At 46.7% G+C, this 21,738-nt stretch overlaps 5 non-coding genes and 1 pseudogene across 5 annotated transcripts; 3 read left to right on the forward strand and 3 right to left on the reverse strand.

The window, feature by feature from the left end:
* Nucleotides 1-921: 921 nt before the first annotated feature.
* LOC115377189 (uncharacterized) lies at nt 922-1,095 on the reverse strand (annotated as a pseudogene).
* A 7,789-nt stretch (nt 1,096-8,884) lies between these two features.
* LOC115377163 (U1 spliceosomal RNA) lies at nt 8,885-9,048 on the forward strand. Its single transcript, XR_003929918.1, has one exon. It is a non-coding gene; the product is annotated as a U1 spliceosomal RNA (small nuclear RNA).
* Nucleotides 9,049-11,591: 2,543 nt separating this feature from the next.
* On the reverse strand, nt 11,592-11,782 carry LOC115377181 (U2 spliceosomal RNA). Its single transcript, XR_003929934.1, has one exon. It is a non-coding gene; the product is annotated as a U2 spliceosomal RNA (small nuclear RNA).
* A 2,167-nt stretch (nt 11,783-13,949) lies between these two features.
* LOC115377164 (U1 spliceosomal RNA) lies at nt 13,950-14,113 on the forward strand. Its single transcript, XR_003929919.1, has one exon. It is a non-coding gene; the product is annotated as a U1 spliceosomal RNA (small nuclear RNA).
* Nucleotides 14,114-18,622: 4,509 nt separating this feature from the next.
* Nucleotides 18,623-18,813, reverse strand: LOC115377182 (U2 spliceosomal RNA). Its single transcript, XR_003929935.1, has one exon. It is a non-coding gene; the product is annotated as a U2 spliceosomal RNA (small nuclear RNA).
* A 2,140-nt stretch (nt 18,814-20,953) lies between these two features.
* Nucleotides 20,954-21,117, forward strand: LOC115377166 (U1 spliceosomal RNA). The gene has a single exon (XR_003929921.1). It is a non-coding gene; the product is annotated as a U1 spliceosomal RNA (small nuclear RNA).
* Nucleotides 21,118-21,738: the final 621 nt, after the last annotated feature.

The following is a 21,738-nucleotide window of genomic DNA, read 5'->3' on the forward strand; positions in this document are numbered from 1 at the left end:
CAGTTGTGGTCAGTGCAGGCTTGTTCTCTTACAGAATGTTACTTGACCTGTGTGAGCCTTGACGTCATCATAGTGAGAAAGCATCACCTAAGTGCTTATGCTCTTGCTTCAAAGCAATGCTTAAGCCTTGATGTTTCTAGACTAATGCTGACTCCTGTCCTTCATTATGAGCTCTCTCTCTCTTCTTTAATACCCTCTGCAGTGTTGATTTTTTTAGGCTCAGAATTACCTCTACAGTAGCCTGGCCTTTAACCGTGCAATATCTACCCGGCCACAGACAAATGTCCGCTGCATTCACCGTCTCATTGAACATTCTGACAATAACTGTTTTAGAAGCATTGTCAGTCAGTTTCTCCACAATGAAAGCAGCAAACTGGGTTTTGGCATTTTCAAATCGTGCCCAGAAGTCCCTCCAAAGGGCAGCAGATCTAAAGCTGACATCAAAACCTTTATTAAATGGCAGTGACAGTATACAGTTTAAGTCGTTTGGAGTAAAGTTTAGGGCTTTCTGGAGGAGCTTCCGGCAGAGATCGAGTCACGACATCACTTGTTTGGCCCGGTCACGGTATTAGTCCGGCAGAGTACAGGGCCAGAAGTCCTCTGGGCCACTGAAAGTTGAAAGACTTTCCAACAGGAATGTGTGGAATTTCCTCCCAAGAGCTGGTAATAACCAATGCCACAGGAAGGCAAGGATTTTTACCACCAAGAAGAGGCGATCGCAGAGAAATATTGTACACAAAGCTTTTGGCTGTGTATGCGATGTTGACGGCAAGCATGAGCGCTTGAGATGTAAAGCGTAAGCCCCTGCATACCACACGTCCCGTTGGCAGTGGCTGCAAGTCCAAAGTTACGGGCCGATGTGTGTTTGCAGCTGGAGAAAGAGCTGGGGCGAGCGTAAGCTGTTATTGCACATGGTGAGGGAGGGGGTGCACCGTTCCTGGAGATACTGCAATACCGGGTCGATGCGTGGAGTGGACGGAGCAAGCCCCTATTCCATCTCCCTGTTCCAGAAATCCATTTAATATATGGTCCCCGGGTAGGGGACGTATCAGATATTAAACTGATAAGAACAGATTTTTTTTCTTTCGAAAGTATTTATTGATACTTTTCAGTCCTCACATACAATATTCACATTGGATAATAAAGCAACAATTTACCCTTTAAAACACCAGTCAAGTAATAAATAAATACAATCTGTTTAGCAATAATTTAGTTTAAAACAATAAAAGACATTGTTTTAAAAGGCATAACAGATAAGAACATGGTGGTCGTAAAAGGTAAAGGTGCATTTAAAACAAACAATGTATGTGTGCTGAGTTCAATAAAATCTTTTAAAAAGGAGTGCATTTGTTAAAATGTGCAGAAGCGGGGTGAGTCCTTTCCAAGGGTAACTCATTCCGCTCTCCCAAACAGATTAGGTCTCTCGGGATCCTGCCGTGGTGCTCAGCGGAGACCCCCACCCTTTTGCTCCTTCCCACCTGCCACACCCGGAGAGCCAGGCCGCCGCTGCTTTGACCTTTTACTGTGTGGCTTCCGACACCTTCGTCCGAATGAGCAGTGAGGCGAATCTTCTTTGTGGCTGTGTCCTAGGCCCGCCGCCTGCAGGTCCGGCCGCTTGGACCGTCGCTGCTGCCATCCGGATCACAGCCACGGGGGGGCTCTGCCTTTGCCTTCTTACCAGCAAGTTTCTGGAGGTCCATATGGCGTCTTTGATGGCGGCGAGGGTGAGCCACTGTTTTGCAAAGTCCTTTTTGTTTTGTTTTTTTCCTTGGCTCACCCCATACAGCACCATTTGTGCTGTCAGGACCTCCCTAACCGGTAAGTACGGGAATTGCAAGGAGCCGGCTGTCGCCCACTGGTCTACGGCAGCGCTGCACTCCCAGAGCAGATGCCTCACCGACTCAGGCGCGCCACAACCTGGTCGGGGGCAGATTGAGGTCGCGGACATGCCCCGGGAGTGCATTACGGACCTGACTGGGAGGATCTCATGAGCCACCAGCCACGACAGGTCCCGGAGTCTGTTTGGGAGAGCAGAATGGTTCACGTTGCGCCAAACTGTGGAGGGCTCGCCAAAGGCGAGCCCGCGCACTGGACTCACTGGTTCCCGCTCCTGCACAACAGAAATGAGAGAGCGGTGGTTGGTTAAAACATGCAACTCCTCCTGCTCCAAGTTAAAATTCTTTAAAAACTTCTGGATAAAAGCATATGCGTTTGGCAGGCTAAAAGACACAGGTACTCTAAGATCAGTGGGTAAAAGTTTCAGTCTTCTGAGGTAGGACCCCATCCAGAAACGCGTCATGGCTTCAGTCTTGGGGTTTCTGGATGGGGCTGTGGCTTGTTTTATGTGTGTTGTGGTGTATCGGCTTCCTAAAAACAACAAAAGGTCGGGCACTCCTTTTCCTCCTTTCTCCTTTGGCCTCTTCATCACCTCCCTCCTCAGTCGTTCCCACTTGGATCCCCATAAAAAGTAGAACATGGCTCGGTCCAGGTCGAGTAGCACTCTCCTTGGTGGGATAAAAACAGAACTGATCAATAAAAGCAAAGGTAAAATCACTGCTTTGATGATTAAAACCTTTCCTTCCATGGTCAGTCCCCTAAGTCCCCAGTACCCTAGTCTCTGTCTAACTTTCCCTACCAAGTCTGGCCAATTTGTTTTCCCTCCCCCCTCCCGATCAAATTTGACCCCCAGGATCTTTTGGTCAGTCTGGGTCACAGTCAGGGGGAGTCCTGTCATCTCTGTCGCTGTCCACGGTCCGTAAAATTGGGCTTGGGTCTTGCTCCTGTTCAGTTTTGACCCAGAGGCCCGTCCAAACCAGTCAGTCACGTCCAGAGTCCTGTTCACAGATAAAAGGTCAGTGCATAAAATGTTCACGTCGTCCATATATAAAATGCATTTTGTCTCCAGTCCCCCGCTCCCTGGCACTCCCACCCCGTGGATTCGTTGATCCCTTCTCAAGATCTGTGCCAGGGGTTCTATACAGACAACGTAGAGGAGGGCAGATAACGGACAACCCTGACGGACACCGCAGTGTATATTGACTGCTTTTGTCAGATGCCCGTTAACCACAAATCTGCTGGTGATGCCCCGATACAGCAGTCCCACCCAAGCTATAAACCTTTCTGGGAACCCCATCTTTGGCAGTACCTGGAAAAGGTACTGGTGCGAGACCCGATCAAAGGCTTTCTCAAAATCTAAATTTAGGACTACTAGCCGGATGTCTCTGTCTCTCGCATAACAGATGGTGTCTCTGATCAGTACGAGGCTGTCGGTGATCTTCCTCCCCGGGACGGCACAGGCTTGATCCGGGTGAATCAGCTCCTCTAAAAACAAAGACATACGTGATGCTAAAACCTTGCTAAAAAGTTTACAGTCTATATTTAAAAGGGTGATAGGTCTCCAGTTCCTCAAGTCAGTCTTGTCTTTGTCTTTATGGAGGAGAGTCACTATCCCTACTCTAAAACTGTCAGGAAGTCTGTCCAGATGTTCAAAGTCCATAAAAACAGCAAGCAAGTCGGGTGCTAAAATGTCCCAAAAAGTCAAATAAAATTCTAAGGGAAGCCCGTCTTCTCCAGGGGACTTCCCTTTCTTAAAACTCTTGATACATTTACTTAACTCGGACATGGTAAAATCTTGGGTTAAAAGCACTCCGTCTGTCACTGTGTTTTCAATGGCCTCTAAAACATTGTTCATGGTGTCCAATAAAACAGGTTTTTCCTTGTAAAGCTCCCCATAAAAATTTTCTATAGTTTCTTTAATTTCCTCTGTCGTGTTTGCAGTGCACCCGTTGTCTTTTTGTAATTTAAAAATGGATCCTCTGTTATTTACAATTTTCTTAAAAAAATATCTTGTGCACTTTTCCCCTTCCTCAATTTCCTTTTCCCTGCTTCTTAAAATGACACCCTTGCTTTTAATTTCTGCTAAAAGCGACATCTGTGTTTTCACTTCCCGTATCTCTTCATTAAAATCCATACCTTCTTGATTTAGTTTAAAATACCTCTGGAGTCTTTTCTGCAGTCCCAACATGCGTCTGTCGTCCCTATCTTTCTTTTTCTTACCTGCCTGCCTAAAGAAAGTCCGGGTCTTACCCTTCACCATTTCCCACCAGTGTGCGCGTGTATGGTAAAAGTCTTGAAGGGTCTGCCACTCTTGATACTGCTCCCTGTACTGTCTAACTAACTCCCTATCCTCTAAAAGGGAGCAGTTGAGTTTCCACAGACCACTTCCTGCTGTCACACCAGAAGCGAGTGAAAGGGTGCAGGAGAGCATAACGTGATCGGAAAAGAAAACAGGTGTTAATCTAGCATCGGTTGGTGAACAGGCCCGTGTAAAAAGATAGTCTATGCGAGAGGCTCTGGTGCCGTCACCACTGAACCAGGTGAAGCCCTCCTCTCTGGGATGCATGGTTTTAAAACAGTCCTGAAGTTTAAAATCCCTGCATATGCCCTGCAATAAAACCGATGTCTTGTCGACTGTAAAATCCGCCCCTGCCCTTTTCCTGTCTTTCCTACTTAAAACACAGTTAAAATCCCCGCCTACAACTAAAGGTGCCCTACCTAGCATGTGGAACTGCAAGTCTTCTAAAAGGTCATACCTGTCATTCTTGTCATTAAAACCATAAATATTTAAGAGCTTAAAATCTTTTCCCATAAAAGTCAGGTGTGTTAAAAGGGCCCTGCCGTCTCTCACCACAGTGCTGCCCTTCACCAGAACCAGAGGGTTTTTGATTAAAATGGCCACTCCATCGTTTTTGTTGTTATTTGACCCGCTCCATATCGACGCTTGTGGCCACATCTCCTCCCACTCTCTGTAGTGCTTTAAAAACGGTAGGCCGCATTCCTGTATTAAAAACACATCTGACTTAAAAGAATTTAGAAAGGATAAAACAGCCTGGGCTCTAACTCTCGACTTCACGCTTCTCACATTGATGGTTGAGAAGGTGAGTGTCATGAGTATGGTTAAAAGCAACAGGTATGACATTTTAAAAGACTAAAAGGGGGTTAAAATGACTAAAAAAAGCAGTTAGCGGATTTCTTGTGAACAGAGCTCTTCCTTCACTCCTGCAAGCGAAGAGTGGCGGAGTTGAGCACTGTTTCCCTGTCGGACTCTGGGGGTTGGCCTCTGGCGCAGTGCTGCATTCATTTTGGAGTCCTTAGGGGTTGATTGCAGAGCTATTGACAAGAACGACACTTCATTTGGTGAATTGGAGGGGAAGACTCTGGGCTCCTCCACAGATGAACTGTCTGAGAGAGTCCCAACTCTTCCCCTCTTCTCTGAGGCTACAGGAGACTCAGAGGACAATTCTGAAATGGTTCTCTTGGCATGCTGGGCATCGGGGAGGGGGGCATCCTCGCTGTCAGCCTGTGATTGGTCCTCCTCGCTATCTGAACCAGCTCCGCCCTCTGCCTGCATCACCTCATCCTCACTTGAGGTCTCTGTCGATGAGGCCATTGCAGGCCCCTCCCCTTCTCCCGCCTCACCTGACTCCTCTACTCCAGTCACAGGATTTGGCGGGAGATTTGAATTTTCCAGCCCAGCCTCCTCAATTAGCTCTCTAACTGCTTGGTCTTGTGTACCGTTTCCTTCATTTCCATTTTGTTTGGCTGCCTTCAGTTTGTTGGCAAAGGACTTTGGGCAATCTCTGAAGAGGTGGTTTGACTCTCCACAGAGATTGCACCTCCTGCCATTGGTGCACTCCTCAAAGGTGTGCCCAATTTCTCTGCACTTTCCGCATACAATTTGCTGACATGCTTCTACCAGGTGACCATGCTCACCACACTTGCGGCAGAGCTTGGGTTGTCCCTGGTAGTGGATATAGCCCCTGTTATCTCCCAGGACTACCATGGATGGCAGATGTTTCAAGCCCTGAAAGCCCTGGGGGTCCGGCCATTGCTGGATGGGGACCCTCCAGGCACAGTTCCAGATGCCATCCTCATCTCTCACTTTGGTAGCCTGGCCTTTAACTGTGCAATATCTACCCAGCCACAAACAAATGTCATCTGCATTCACCGTCTCATTGAACATTCTGACAATAACTGTTTTAGAAGCATTGTCAGTCAGTTTCTCCACATTGAACGCAGCAAACTGGGTTTTGGCATTTTCAAAACGTGTCCAGAATTCCCTCAAAAGGACAGCAGAGCGAAAACTTACGTCAAATCCTTTGTTAAAAGGCAGTGTCAATATACAATTCAGGTCGTTAGGGGAAAAGTTCAAGGCTTTTTGGATGAGCTTCCGGGAGAAGTCAAGTCTCGACATCCCCATCAGCTTCCCATCTTTCTCTAAAAAGGTAAAACGGACACTGTGGTGCCTCCGCATGCCAGCATGGTTGGCTGACATGGTGGAGGCACCACACTTTAAAAAAAAAATTAAAGGAAATTAAAATCTCCACGTACCAATAAATAACAAGAATAAAAGGGTCCTAAAATACTAAGAAAAGTAAAACCTAAAAAGCAAAAATTAAAAATCACTTACCTTTGCTTCTTTGGCTTGGTCGAGGTGTTTCTCCGGCAGAGTACAGGTAAAAGGTCCTCTGAGCCAATGAAATCCTGAGGATTAAAGATTTTCAACTACAAAAAGTTGAAACAGTTATCAACAGGAATATGTGGAATTTCCTCCCGAGAGCTGGTAAGCACCAGTGCCACAAAAAGGCAAGGATTTACCACCAGAAGGAGGCGATCGCTGTCTTAGCCAAAAGGCAGAGAAGCGATAACTCTCACACCCTCAGAGGGAAGCGCCCCTCTCCCGGACAGGTCACTCCCACGGACGGTTTGGACCTCCCGCCACACACTTGAACCACACGTCAGCAAATGGCACACAAAGCACAGCCACTAGCCAAGGACTAACGGGTCATATCATTGCAGGAAAAGAAAGCATTTGGCCAACGCATCTTCTGGACCCCTGCGCATCTCGTGGTGCGTTAAGGTCCAGTCGGAAAATAGGAACCTCTGGGGAGTCAAAGTGGAGCACTGAACCACCAGATCCCAGGGAAAGCTGTAAATATGGGACGCAGATCAAAGCGGACTGTGAATCCCACGACAAGCAGGTGAAGACGGTGCCTTTTCACAAGCCAACAGCTCACCTCCCACAAATCAAACGCAGCTGTATATGCCTCTGGTGGACAATGGAGCCAACTGCCAAACATCTCTCTTCACAGGAGATGCTGAGGTCCCCGCCCCCTTCAATGTAGAGGGTGATGTATTGTGTTGCCCCCCCACATTCATAACCACCACCCCAAAAATTGCACTAAACCAGCTGTTTTAGTCAAACCTCTGCTACGGGGAAAACGTAGGTCAAATGGGAAAACGCTGGGACGGTATCTGTTTTAAGGACCATGACCTCTCCACCGCATGTCAGTTTTCTCCATTTCCATGATGACTAGATCCGTACTCTTAAATCAAGTCAAATGTCAGAACCAAACAACTAATCACATTCATAAACATTCATCCTCGCTTAAAGGCAGTCAAACTATTGTTTCAGGGATACGACGGCTCCAGCACTTTCCACCCAGCAGCCACACGCTGACTGGACTCTGCCCAGCGGCACAACTGGCCCAGTCTGCTTTTTCCTCCAGGCTTTTCTAAGCAGACACAAATGGCTGAGCAGCCACAGCTGGAAGTCCATCCTCGTAGCAAACAGCAACAACTTCACCATTTTCCATGCAACAAATTGTGTGTAAGTTGTACTGTGTTTCTTGCAGTCCTTCTTTGCATAATGTTTGTTACTTGCTGGGATCCACGGGCACCGTCCATGGCTCTGTTCAACTCCATCACTGATCGTGGGATTCCATTTACAGTGCATGATGGGAAATCAAGCACTGACATTATTCCAACTAGAACAATAAGAACAGCACTGGTGCCTTGAAATAGAATGCTAGTGTAAAGACAGTGTGTTGGAGCGCTGTTTGAAAAAATGAACAGTGTGAATCTACAATTGTTTTCTTGGGTGCTTTCATGCAGCAATGCTGCATTGCATGATGGGAAGTAGAATCAAGGCATTTGATCACAATTCAACCTTCTCTTTCAAAATTATTTTCATTGATTTTTCCATGGATGCATGTTCATATCAACTGACAGGGTAAACAGGATTTAATCCAATACATCCACAAAGTTGTGAGGTACAATAATAATAATGATATTACCAAGATTATATAGAATCAAACTATTCCAAAACAGTGCAAGTAGAATATAACATGAAAAATAACCGTACATGAGAAGGAAAAAAAAACAACAACAACAACAGAGGAATGAAATGAAACTGAAATAATAACAATAATTAGAAGAAAAAAAAAGATATAAATGAAAGACAGGCAAGAGACACACGGACAGACAGACAAGGAGGGAACACATAGAGGAAGGGAAAGATTGGGGGTGGGGGGTCCAGTTGCACGTTGAATTGTTCTTACTCAGGGAAAGATTGGGGAGGGGGGGTCCAGTTGCACGTTGAATTGTTCTTACTCAGCCAGGGTTCACGACGTTGTTACTGGTCAGCTGGTAGTCCATCACTCTACTTGTAGTCCATCTAGTTGCTTAACAAATCCAATAAGGTCATCCCATGTCTTGTGAAAGTTCTGAAGAGCACCATTAACATTATACCTGATCTTGTCTAGCTTGAGATTGCACATGATACTCTTGATGAGATGTGTGTGGGTGGGTGCACAATTCAAACTTCTCAAGGAAATAATTGCAACTCTTAGTGAGCCTTGGAAAAGCAGGGATGTAGAGTGGATGTGAAGTGATGTTCCAGGCTGTGTGTGTGTGTGTGTGTGTGTGTGTGTGTGTGTGTGTGTGTGTGTGTGTGTGGTTTTGTTCCACTGTGCCAGTGTGAGCACCATGAGACAGAGTGGTGTGTGTGTGTGAAGGGGGCTCCAGCGTGCGTGTCGGTGACTTCATACTTACCTGGCAGGGGAGATACCATGATCAAGAAGGTGGTTCACCCAGGGCGAGGCTCAGCCATTGCACTCCGGCTGTGCTGACCCCTGCGAATTCCCCAAATGTGGGAATCTCGACTGCATAATTTATGGTAGTGGGGGACTGCGTCCGCGCTCTCCCCTGATCAGCGTGTCCAAAGACAACAGCCTTACAAATACACACGCCACGGCTTGCCCAATGCACGGCCTTATACGTCATGCTCGCTTGGGCAACAAACATCACTGCCCGTTTCACATTTCTCCTTCTATTTCTTATCATTCCACATGCTTGGACTATGTTCTTCTCTTAACCGTTTCATCAACCGCGTTTGCCTGCCAGTCACATACGCACAAGTCAAAACATGGATGACTGGACATTTCTCTTCAGCACAATCCTAGTTCCATCTTTAAACTGGAGCCCGTGCGATCAAGCTATTTGTCACTGAAAAGGATTGTTGAAGGTCAGCCCTGCATCAGCCTGTGATTGGTCCTCCTCACCGTCTGAACTAGCTCCGCCCTCTGCCCGCATCACCTCGTCCTCGCCCGAGCTCTCCGTTGATGAGGCTGTTGCAGGCCCCTCCCCTTCTCCCGCCTCACCCGCCTCCTCTACTCCAGTCACAGGATTTGGCGGGAGATTTGAACTTGCTTGGTCTTGTCTGCCGTTTCCTCCATTTTCATTTTGTTTGGCTGCCTTCAGTTTGTTGGCAAAAGACTTTGGGCAACCTCTGAAGAGGTGGTTTGACTCTGCACAGAGGTCGCACCTCCTGCCATTGGAGCACTCCTCCAAGGTGTGCCCACTTTCCTGGCCATTGCTGGATGGGGACTTTGTCAACCTTACAAGAAGAACAGCCTCTCCAGCCAGAAGCTATGAGCCCTGTGATATTCATCATCTATGATGACATGATGGTTTATGATGTCATAAGGGGGCTTTGTTGGCAGCTGTGAGCCCTGCGACATCATCATCATCTATGATGACATGATGGTTTATGATGTCATAGGGGGCTTTGTTGGAACACTGGTGCTTTTGTGTTTATTCAAGCTTTACAACGGCGGCGAATGGAGGCCTGCTGGAGTGGGTGATGTCACAGCCTTCTGACCAATCAGCTCTCAGTATTCAGTGATGACCTCATCTCCGAGGTCAGGCAGAGCCTATATAGGCGGGGGCCTCTCCTCACCTCATTTGGTCACGTGCACAACTCCTCCCACTCTCTGTAGCGCTTTAAAAATGGCAGGCCGCATGGGGACCCTCCAAGCACAGTTCCAAGCGCCATCCTCATCCCTCACTTTGGTAGTGATGTGGAAAACTTCGGTCCAAATCAGGCCAGATTGACTTCAAAAACTTCTTAGACTTGGTACCAAAAACACTAATAAAATAAGTCTTGGAGGCTTCAAAATTAAGACTGAAACGAGGCAGCGTCTCAAGCAGGCAGGTTTATTTTCATTCGAGATCTCAAAATGGAAACAAACAGTGAGTCGATCACAAAAGATAGACGACTGACTTTCTTTGTTTGTGCACTTGATTTTATACCCTCCCAACCACCGTGTCATCGATTCTGTTCATAACAAAGAGATCATACATGATCACAAGAGTAGATGTGCCAGTGTAAGGCTTTCTGGTAAGACAAGAATTTTTAATTGGGCCAGATGTACCTTAGGTTTGCAGATCTTGGACTCTGGCCGATGATTAGTGATCTTGTTTTTCTACACAAGGATGGCTGACTGGATACATTCTAATTAGGTAAGACCTTGATATGCCTTTAGGCATGGCAGTTGTGGTCAGTGCAGGCTTGTTCTCTTACAGAATGTTACTTGACCTGTGTGAGCCTTGACGTCATCATAGTGAGAAAGCATCACCTAAGTGCTTATGCTCTTGCTTCAAAGCAATGCTTAAGCCTTGATGTTTCTAGACTAATGCTGACTCCTGTCCTTCATTATGAGCTCTCTCTCTCTTCTTTAATACCCTCTGCAGTGTTGATTTTTTTAGGCTCAGAATTACCTCTACAGTAGCCTGGCCTTTAACCGTGCAATATCTACCCGGCCACAGACAAATGTCCTCTGCATTCACCGTCTCATTGAACATTCTGACAATAACTGTTTTAGAAGCATTGTCAGTCAGTTTCTCCACAATAAAAGCAGCAAACTGGGTTTTGGCATTTTCAAATCGTGCCCAGAAGTCCCTCCAAAGGGCAGCAGATCTAAAGCTGACATCAAAACCTTTATTAAATGGCAGTGACAGTATACAGTTCAAGTCGTTTGGAGTAAAGTTTAGGGCTTTCTGGAGGAGCTTCCGGCAGAGATGGAGTCACGACATCACTTGCTCGGCCCGGTCACGGTATTAGTCCGGCAGAGTACAGGGACAGAAGTCCTCTGGGCCACTGAAAGTTGAAAGACTTTCCAAGAGGAATGTGTGGAATTTCCTCCCAAGAGCTGGTAATAACCAATGCCACAGGAAGGCAAGGATTTTTACCACCAAGAAGAGGCGATCGCAGAGAAATATTGTACACAAAGCTTTTGGCTGTGTATGCGATGTTGACGGCAAGCATGAGCGCTTCAGACGTAAAGCGTAAGCCCCTGCATACCACACGTCCCGTTGGCAGTGGCTGCAAGTCCAAAGTTATGGGCCGATGTGTGTTTGCAGCTGGAGAAAGAGCTGGGGCGAGCGTAAGCTGTTATTGCACATGGTGAGGGAGGGGGTGCACCGTTCCTGGAGATACTGCAATACCGGGTCGATGCGTGGAGTGGACGGAGCAAGCCCCTATTCCATCTCCCTGTTGCAGAAATCCATTTAATATATGGTCCCCGGGTAGGGGACGTATCAGATATTAAACTGATAAGAACAGATACTACACTTGATCTTAGCCAAAAGGCCGAGAAGCGATAACTCTCACACCCTCAGAGGGAAGCGCCCCTCTCCCGGACAGGTCACTCCCACGGACGGTTTGGACCTCCCGCCACACACTTGAACCACACGTCAGCAAATGGCACACAAAGCACAGCCACTAGCCAAGGACTAACGGGTCATATCATTGCAGGAAAAGAAAGCATTTGGCCAACGCATCTTCTGGACCCCTGCGCATCTCGTGGTGCGTTAAGGTCCAGTCGGAAAATAGGAACCTCTGGGGAGTCAAAGTGGAGCACTGAACCACCAGATCCCAGGGAAAGCTGTAAATATGGGACGCAGATCAAAGCGGACTGTGAATCCCATGACAAGCAGGTGAAGACGGTGCCTTTTCACAAGCCAACAGCTCACCTCCCACAAATCAAACGCAGCTGTATATGCCTCTGGTGGACAATGGAGCCAACTGCCAAACATCTCTCTTCACAGGAGATGCTGAGGTCCCCGCCCCCTTCAATGTAGAGGGTGATGTATTGTGTTGCCCCCCCACATTCATAACCACCACCCCAAAAATTGCACTAAACCAGCTGTTTTAGTCAAACCTCTGCTACGGGGAAAACGTAGGTCAAATGGGAAAACGCTGGGACGGTATCTGTTTTAAGGACCATGACCTCTCCACCGCATGTCAGTTTTCTCCATTTCCATGATGACTAGATCCGTACTCTTAAATCAAGTCAAATGTCAGAACCAAACAACTAATCACATTCATAAACATTCATCCTCGCTTAAAGGCAGTCAAACTATTGTTTCAGGGATACGACGGCTCCAGCACTTTCCACCCAGCAGCCACACGCTGACTGGACTCTGCCCAGCGGCACAACTGGCCCAGTCTGCTTTTTCCTCCAGGCTTTTCTAAGCAGACACAAATGGCTGAGCAGCCACAGCTGGAAGTCCATCCTCGTAGCAAACAGCAACAACTTCACCATTTTCCATGCAACAAATTGTGTGTAAGTTGTACTGTGTTTCTTGCAGTCCTTCTTTGCATAATGTTTGTTACTTGCTGGGATCCACGGGCACCGTCCATGGCTCTGTTCAACTCCATCACTGATCGTGGGATTCCATTTACAGTGCATGATGGGAAATCAAGCACTGACATTATTCCAACTAGAACAATAAGAACAGCACTGGTGCCTTGAAATAGAATGCTAGTGTAAAGACAGTGTGTTGGAGCGCTGTTTGAAAAAATGAACAGTGTGAATCTACAATTGTTTTCTTGGGTGCTTGCATGATGGGAAGTAGAATCAAGGCATTTGATCACAATTCAACCTTCTCTTTCAAAATTATTTTCATTGATTTTTCCATGGATGCATGTTCATATCAACTGACAGGGTAAACAGGATTTAATCCAATACATCCACAAAGTTGTGAGGTACAATAATAATAATGATATTACCAAGATTATATAGAATCAAACTATTCCAAAACAGTGCAAGTAGAATATAACATGAAAAATAACCGTACATGAGAAGGAAAAAACAACAACAACAACAACAGAGGAATGAAATGAAACTGAAATAATAACAATAATTAGAAGAAAAAAAAAGATATAAATGAAAGACAGGCAAGAGACACACGGACAGACAGACAAGGAGGGAACACATAGAGGAAGGGAAAGATTGGGGGTGGGGGGTCCAGTTGCACGTTGAATTGTTCTTACTCAGGGAAAGATTGGGGATGGGGGGTCCAGTTGCACGTTGAATTGTTCTTACTCAGCCAGGGTTCACGACGTTGTTACTGGTCAGCTGGTAGTCCATCACTCTACTTGTAGTCCATCTAGTTGCTTAACAAATCCAATAAGGTCATCCCATGTCTTGTGAAAGTTCTGAAGAGCACCATTAACATTATACCTGATCTTGTCTAGCTTGAGATTGCACATGATACTCTTGATGAGATGTGTGTGGGTGGGTGCACAATTCAAACTTCTCAAGGAAATAATTGCAACTCTTAGTGAGCCTTGGAAAAGCAGGGATGTAGAGTGGATGTGAAGTGATGTTCCAGGCTGTGTGTGTGTGTGTGTGTGTGTGTGTGTGTGTGTGTGTGTGTGTGTGTGTGTGTGTGTGTGGTTTTGTTCCACTGTGCCAGTGTGAGCACCATGAGACAGAGAGGTGTGTGTGTGTGAAGGGGGCTCCAGCGTGCGTGTCGGTGACTTCATACTTACCTGGCAGGGGAGATACCATGATCAAGAAGGTGGTTCACCCAGGGCGAGGCTCAGCCATTGCACTCCGGCTGTGCTGACCCCTGCGAATTCCCCAAATGTGGGAATCTCGACTGCATAATTTATGGTAGTGGGGGACTGCGTCCGCGCTCTCCCCTGATCAGCGTGTCCAAAGACAACAGCCTTACAAATACACACGCCACGGCTTGCCCAATGCACGGCCTTATACGTCATGCTCGCTTGGGCAACAAACATCACTGCCCGTTTCACATTTCTCCTTCTATTTCTTATCATTCCACATGCTTGGACTATGTTCTTCTCTTAACCGTTTCATCAACCGCGTTTGCCTGCCAGTCACATACGCACAAGTCAAAACATGGATGACTGGACATTTCTCTTCAGCACAATCCTAGTTCCATCTTTAAACTGGAGCCCGTGCGATCAAGCTATTTGTCACTGAAAAGGATTGTTGAAGGTCAGCCCTGCATCAGCCTGTGATTGGTCCTCCTCACCGTCTGAACTAGCTCCGCCCTCTGCCCGCATCACCTCGTCCTCGCCCGAGCTCTCCGTTGATGAGGCTGTTGCAGGCCCCTCCCCTTCTCCCGCCTCACCCGCCTCCTCTACTCCAGTCACAGGATTTGGCGGGAGATTTGAACTTGCTTGGTCTTGTCTGCCGTTTCCTCCATTTTCATTTTGTTTGGCTGCCTTCAGTTTGTTGGCAAAAGACTTTGGGCAACCTCTGAAGAGGTGGTTTGACTCTGCACAGAGGTCGCACCTCCTGCCATTGGAGCACTCCTCCAAGGTGTGCCCACTTTCCTGGCCATTGCTGGATGGGGACTTTGTCAACCTTACAAGAAGAACAGCCTCTCCAGCCAGAAGCTATGAGCCCTGTGATATTCATCATCTATGATGACATGATGGTTTATGATGTCATAAGGGGGCTTTGTTGGCAGCTGTGAGCCCTGCGACATCATCATCATCTATGATGACATGATGGTTTATGATGTCATAGGGGGCTTTGTTGGAACACTGGTGCTTTTGTGTTTATTCAAGCTTTACAACGGCGGCGAATGGAGGCCTGCTGGAGTGGGTGATGTCACAGCCTTCTGACCAATCAGCTCTCAGTATTCAGTGATGACCTCATCTCCGAGGTCAGGCAGAGCCTATATAGGCGGGGGCCTCTCCTCACCTCATTTGGTCACGTGCACAACTCCTCCCGGGGACTTTGTCAACCTTACAAGAAGAACAGCCTCTCCAGCCAGAAGCTATGAGCCCTGTGATATTCATCATCTATGATGACATGATGGTTTATGATGTCATAAGGGGGCTTTGTTGGCAGCTGTGAGCCCTGCGACATCATCATCATCATCTATGATGACATGATGGTTTATGATGTCATAGGGGGCTTTGTTGGAACACTGGTGCTTTTGTGTTTATTCAAGCTTTACAACGGCGGCGAATGGAGGCCTGCTGGAGTGGGTGATGTCACAGCCTTCTGACCAATCAGCTCTCAGTATTCAGTGATGACCTCATCTCCGAGGTCAGGCAGAGCCTATATAGGCGGGGGCCTCTCCTCACCTCATTTGGTCACGTGCACAACTCCTCCCACTCTCTGTAGCGCTTTAAAAATGGCAGGCCGCATGGGGACCCTCCAAGCACAGTTCCAAGCGCCATCCTCATCCCTCACTTTGGTAGTGATGTGGAAAACTTCGGTCCAAATCAGGCCAGATTGACTTCAAAAACTTCTTAGACTTGGTACCAAAAACACTAATAAAATAAGTCTTGGAGGCTTCAAAATTAAGACTGAAACGAGGCAGCGTCTCAAGCAGGCAGGTTTATTTTCATTCGAGATCTCAAAATGGAAACAAACAGTGAGTCGATCACAAAAGATAGACGACTGACTTTCTTTGTTTGTGCACTTGATTTTATACCCTCCCAACCACCGTGTCATCGATTCTGTTCATAACAAAGAGATCATACATGATCACAAGAGTAGATGTGCCAGTGTAAGGCTTTCTGGTAAGACAAGAATTTTTAATTGGGCCAGATGTACCTTAGGTTTGCAGATCTTGGACTCTGGCCGATGATTAGTGATCTTGTTTTTCTACACAAGGATGGCTGACTGGATACATTCTAATTAGGTAAGACCTTGATATGCCTTTAGGCATGGCAGTTGTGGTTAGGGATGGTCCGATCCGATCCACTGGATCGGTATCGGGTCCGATCCAGGCCAAAATGACTGGATCGGGTATCGGATTTTTTATTAGAACCCGTCCGATCCGATCCATAAGCCCAAGCTATCTCATATATCCTCAACTTCACTTTGCGCGACATGCTGTAACACAGACGAGCTGTTGCCATGGTTGCCATGTGCCTGTGTTTTCATCACGTGAGCAGAAGCCTGCAGAGCTGTAGTCATGTCCTCCGTTAACTATATGAGTGTCTCAAGGGGTGGTAGCAAAACCGGACGTTTTAACACAACGGACTTAATAAAGCATCTGAAGAAGCATCATGGAAAGGAGTACGGAGACTTTTTACAGGCGAGTACAAAGAAAAGCGAACCGTTTTTGTTTTGGTGCAGCCAATCTTGGGTTCGTTTCCCAAAGCAGGTTTTCCGTTTCACAAAGGGAGGTAACACAAAGCAGAGAAAGAGGGGTAACTCTAGTCTGTTTCACAGGGGGAGGTAACTTAAGCTCTCGGTCAGTTACCGCAGTAACAGACTCCATGAAACTAACCTGGTCGGGACCAGGTTTTTCTCATGAAACCTCGAGTTTCTCTCTGTGTCCGCCCTCTTTCAGCCACACACCGTATTTAACTTCCTCATTCATTCAGTCAGCAGGCGTGTTTTGGCGTGGCGTATTAGTTCTGCCGTCTGTTACTTTAAAAAAAATAAATAAAAATAAATAAATGATTTTTAAAAACAGTCAGTAGACCTTTATTAGAAGTCCATTAGTAGTTAGATGGCGTCTTTTTTTTTCACGAACATGGCATGTCCTTTCGACAACGATCCCGTGGATGAAGGTGCAGTGTTACTGCGCAGAGAATTAAATATCCGTCGGGAGATGGTTATAAGACCGCGCATAGATGTTTTAGCATTTCCAGACAATTATCTTTTTGAGCATTACCGTTCCACGTCACCTAAATGAAATAAATTAATAGGCCAGCAGTAATTCAAGCAGTTTTCCCCTGTAATATTATTGATTGCAACGGACTACATTTAAACTTACGCATTGACCCTCCCACGCCGTCTCCCTCTCCTTTGCCGCTGCTAAATAAATAAATAAAAAATAACATGTTCAAACTGCTGTATGAATGCATTAAGATTTCCAATTCAATTGGGGTGAAAAACGCCCGACGCTTCCCTGTTGCCTTGGTGACTCTTACAGCTTATAGCTTATAGCTTATAACTTATAGCTGTTGTGCACGTGCTTAACTCCAGGTGAAACTACTCCGAGTTGATAAAACTAACTCAAATGAAAAATTTGCACCAAGTTGCACTTTTATTTAGTGTTACACATGACTTTAGTTGTTGTCACATATTTTCCTTCTTTCTTTAGGGGACCAGAATAGTTGTTGTAAGGTGAATGTGGTGTTTTTAGATGTCAGTATCAAGCAAATTACATCCACGTATTATTAACAACTTTTAAAGTGACAAAATGAATCGGATCGGTATCGGTATCGGCCGATCCTCAAGGCTGCAGCATCGGTATCGGTATCGGATGTGAAAAAGTGGTATCGAGCCATCCCTAGTTGTGGTCAGTGCAGGCTTGTTCTCTTACAGAATGTTACTTGACCTGTGTGAGCCTTGACGTCATCATAGTGAGAAAGCATCACCTAAGTGCTTATGCTCTTGCTTCAAAGCAATGCTTAAGCCTTGATGTTTCTAGACTAATGCTGACTCCTGTCCTTCATTATGAGCTCTCTCTCTCTTCTTTAATACCCTCTGCAGTGTTGATTTTTTTAGGCTCAGAATTACCTCTACAGTAGCCTGGCCTTTAACCGTGCAATATCTACCCGGCCACAGACAAATGTCCTCTGCATTCACCGTCTCATTGAACATTCTGACAATAACTGTTTTAGAAGCATTGTCAGTCAGTTTCTCCACAATGAAAGCAGCAAACTGGGTTTTGGCATTTTCAAATCGTGCCCAGAAGTCCCTCCAAAGGGCAGCAGATCTAAAGCTGACATCAAAACCTTTATTAAATGGCAGTGACAGTATACAGTTCAAGTCGTTTGGAGTAAAGTTTAGGGCTTTCTGGAGGAGCTTCCGGCAGAGATGGAGTCACGACATCACTTGCTCGGCCCGGTCACGGTATTAGTCCGGCAGAGTACAGGGACAGAAGTCCTCTGGGCCACTGAAAGTTGAAAGACTTTCCAAGAGGAATGTGTGGAATTTCCTCCCAAGAGCTGGTAATAACCAATGCCACAGGAAGGCAAGGATTTTTACCACCAAGAAGAGGCGATCGCAGAGAAATATTGTACACAAAGCTTTTGGCTGTGTATGCGATGTTGACGGCAAGCATGAGCGCTTCAGACGTAAAGCGTAAGCCCCTGCATACCACACGTCCCGTTGGCAGTGGCTGCAAGTCCAAAGTTATGGGCCGATGTGTGTTTGCAGCTGGAGAAAGAGCTGGGGCGAGCGTAAGCTGTTATTGCACATGGTGAGGGAGGGGGTGCACCGTTCCTGGAGATACTGCAATACCGGGTCGATGCGTGGAGTGGACGGAGCAAGCCCCTATTCCATCTCCCTGTTGCAGAAATCCATTTAATATATGGTCCCCGGGTAGGGGACGTATCAGATATTAAACTGATAAGAACAGATACTACACTTGATCTTAGCCAAAAGGCCGAGAAGCGATAACTCTCACACGCTCAGAGGGAAGCGCCCCTCTCCCGGACAGGTCACTCCCACGGACGGTTTGGACCTCCCGCCACACACTTGAACCACACGTCAGCAAATGGCACACAAAGCACAGCCACTAGCCAAGGACTAACGGGTCATATCATTGCAGGAAAAGAAAGCATTTGGCCAACGCATCTTCTGGACCCCTGCGCATCTCGTGGTGCGTTAAGGTCCAGTCGGAAAATAGGAACCTCTGGGGAGTCAAAGTGGAGCACTGAACCACCAGATCCCAGGGAAAGCTGTAAATATGGGACGCAGATCAAAGCGGACTGTGAATCCCACGACAAGCAGGTGAAGACGGTGCCTTTTCACAAGCCAACAGCTCACCTCCCACAAATCAAACGCAGCTGTATATGCCTCTGGTGGACAATGGAGCCAACTGCCAAACATCTCTCTTCACAGGAGATGCTGAGGTCCCCGCCCCCTTCAATGTAGAGGGTGATGTATTGTGTTGCCCCCCCACATTCATAACCACCACCCCAAAAATTGCACTAAACCAGCTGTTTTAGTCAAACCTCTGCTACGGGGAAAACGTAGGCCAAATGGGGAAACGCTGGGACGGTATCTGTTTTAAGGACCATGACCTCTCCACCGCATGTCAGTTTTCTCCATTTCCATGATGACTAGATCCGTACTCTTAAATCAAGTCAAATGTCAGAACCAAACAACTAATCACATTCATAAACATTCATCCTCGCTTAAAGGCAGTCAAACTATTGTTTCAGGGATACGACGGCTCCAGCACTTTCCACCCAGCAGCCACACGCTGACTGGACTCTGCCCAGCGGCACAACTGGCCCAGTCTGCTTTTTCCTCCAGGCTTTTCTAAGCAGACACAAATGGCTGAGCAGCCACAGCTGGAAGTCCATCCTCGTAGCAAACAGCAACAACTTCACCATTTTCCATGCAACAAATTGTGTGTAAGTTGTACTGTGTTTCTTGCAGTCCTTCTTTGCATAATGTTTGTTACTTGCTGGGATCCACGGGCACCGTCCATGGCTCTGTTCAACTCCATCACTGATCGTGGGATTCCATTTACAGTGCATGATGGGAAATCAAGCACTGACATTATTCCAACTAGAACAATAAGAACAGCACTGGTGCCTTGAAATAGAATGCTAGTGTAAAGACAGTGTGTTGGAGCGCTGTTTGAAAAAATGAACAGTGTGAATCTACAATTGTTTTCTTGGGTGCTTGCATGATGGGAAGTAGAATCAAGGCATTTGATCACAATTCAACCTTCTCTTTCAAAATTATTTTCATTGATTTTTCCATGGATGCATGTTCATATCAACTGACAGGGTAAACAGGATTTAATCCAATACATCCACAAAGTTGTGAGGTACAATAATAATAATGATATTACCAAGATTATATAGAATCAAACTATTCCAAAACAGTGCAAGTAGAATATAACATGAAAAATAACCGTACATGAGAAGGAAAAAACAACAACAACAACAACAGAGGAATGAAATGAAACTGAAATAATAACAATAATTAGAAGAAAAAAAAAAGATATAAATGAAAGACAGGCAAGAGACACACGGACAGACAGACAAGGAGGGAACACATAGAGGAAGGGAAAGATTGGGGGTGGGGGGTCCAGTTGCACGTTGAATTGTTCTTACTCAGGGAAAGATTGGGGATGGGGGGTCCAGTTGCACGTTGAATTGTTCTTACTCAGCCAGGGTTCACGACGTTGTTACTGGTCAGCTGGTAGTCCATCACTCTACTTGTAGTCCATCTAGTTGCTTAACAAATCCAATAAGGTCATCCCATGTCTTGTGAAAGTTCTGAAGAGCACCATTAACATTATACCTGATCTTGTCTAGCTTGAGATTGCACATGATACTCTTGATGAGATGTGTGTGGGTGGGTGCACAATTCAAACTTCTCAAGGAAATAATTGCAACTCTTAGTGAGCCTTGGAAAAGCAGGGATGTAGAGTGGATGTGAAGTGATGTTCCAGGCTGTGTGTGTGTGTGTGTGTGTGTGTGTGTGTGTGGTTTTGTTCCACTGTGCCAGTGTGAGCACCATGAGACAGAGTGGTGTGTGTGTGTGAAGGGGGCTCCAGCGTGCGTGTCGGTGACTTCATACTTACCTGGCAGGGGAGATACCATGATCAAGAAGGTGGTTCACCCAGGGCGAGGCTCAGCCATTGCACTCCGGCTGTGCTGACCCCTGCGAATTCCCCAAATGTGGGAATCTCGACTGCATAATTTATGGTAGTGGGGGACTGCGTCCGCGCTCTCCCCTGATCAGCGTGTCCAAAGACAACAGCCTTACAAATACACACGCCACGGCTTGCCCAATGCACGGCCTTATACGTCATGCTCGCTTGGGCAACAAACATCACTGCCCGTTTCACATTTCTCCTTCTATTTCTTATCATTCCACATGCTTGGACTATGTTCTTCTCTTAACCGTTTCATCAACCGCGTTTGCCTGCCAGTCACATACGCACAAGTCAAAACATGGATGACTGGACATTTCTCTTCAGCACAATCCTAGTTCCATCTTTAAACTGGAGCCCGTGCGATCAAGCTATTTGTCACTGAAAAGGATTGTTGAAGGTCAGCCCTGCATCAGCCTGTGATTGGTCCTCCTCACCGTCTGAACTAGCTCCGCCCTCTGCCCGCATCACCTCGTCCTCGCCCGAGCTCTCCGTTGATGAGGCTGTTGCAGGCCCCTCCCCTTCTCCCGCCTCACCCGCCTCCTCTACTCCAGTCACAGGATTTGGCGGGAGATTTGAACTTGCTTGGTCTTGTCTGCCGTTTCCTCCATTTTCATTTTGTTTGGCTGCCTTCAGTTTGTTGGCAAAAGACTTTGGGCAACCTCTGAAGAGGTGGTTTGACTCTGCACAGAGGTCGCACCTCCT

This window comes from Myripristis murdjan, chromosome 18 (assembly GCF_902150065.1).
Source record: "Myripristis murdjan chromosome 18, fMyrMur1.1, whole genome shotgun sequence".
NCBI classification, from domain to species: domain Eukaryota; kingdom Metazoa; phylum Chordata; class Actinopteri; order Holocentriformes; family Holocentridae; genus Myripristis; species Myripristis murdjan.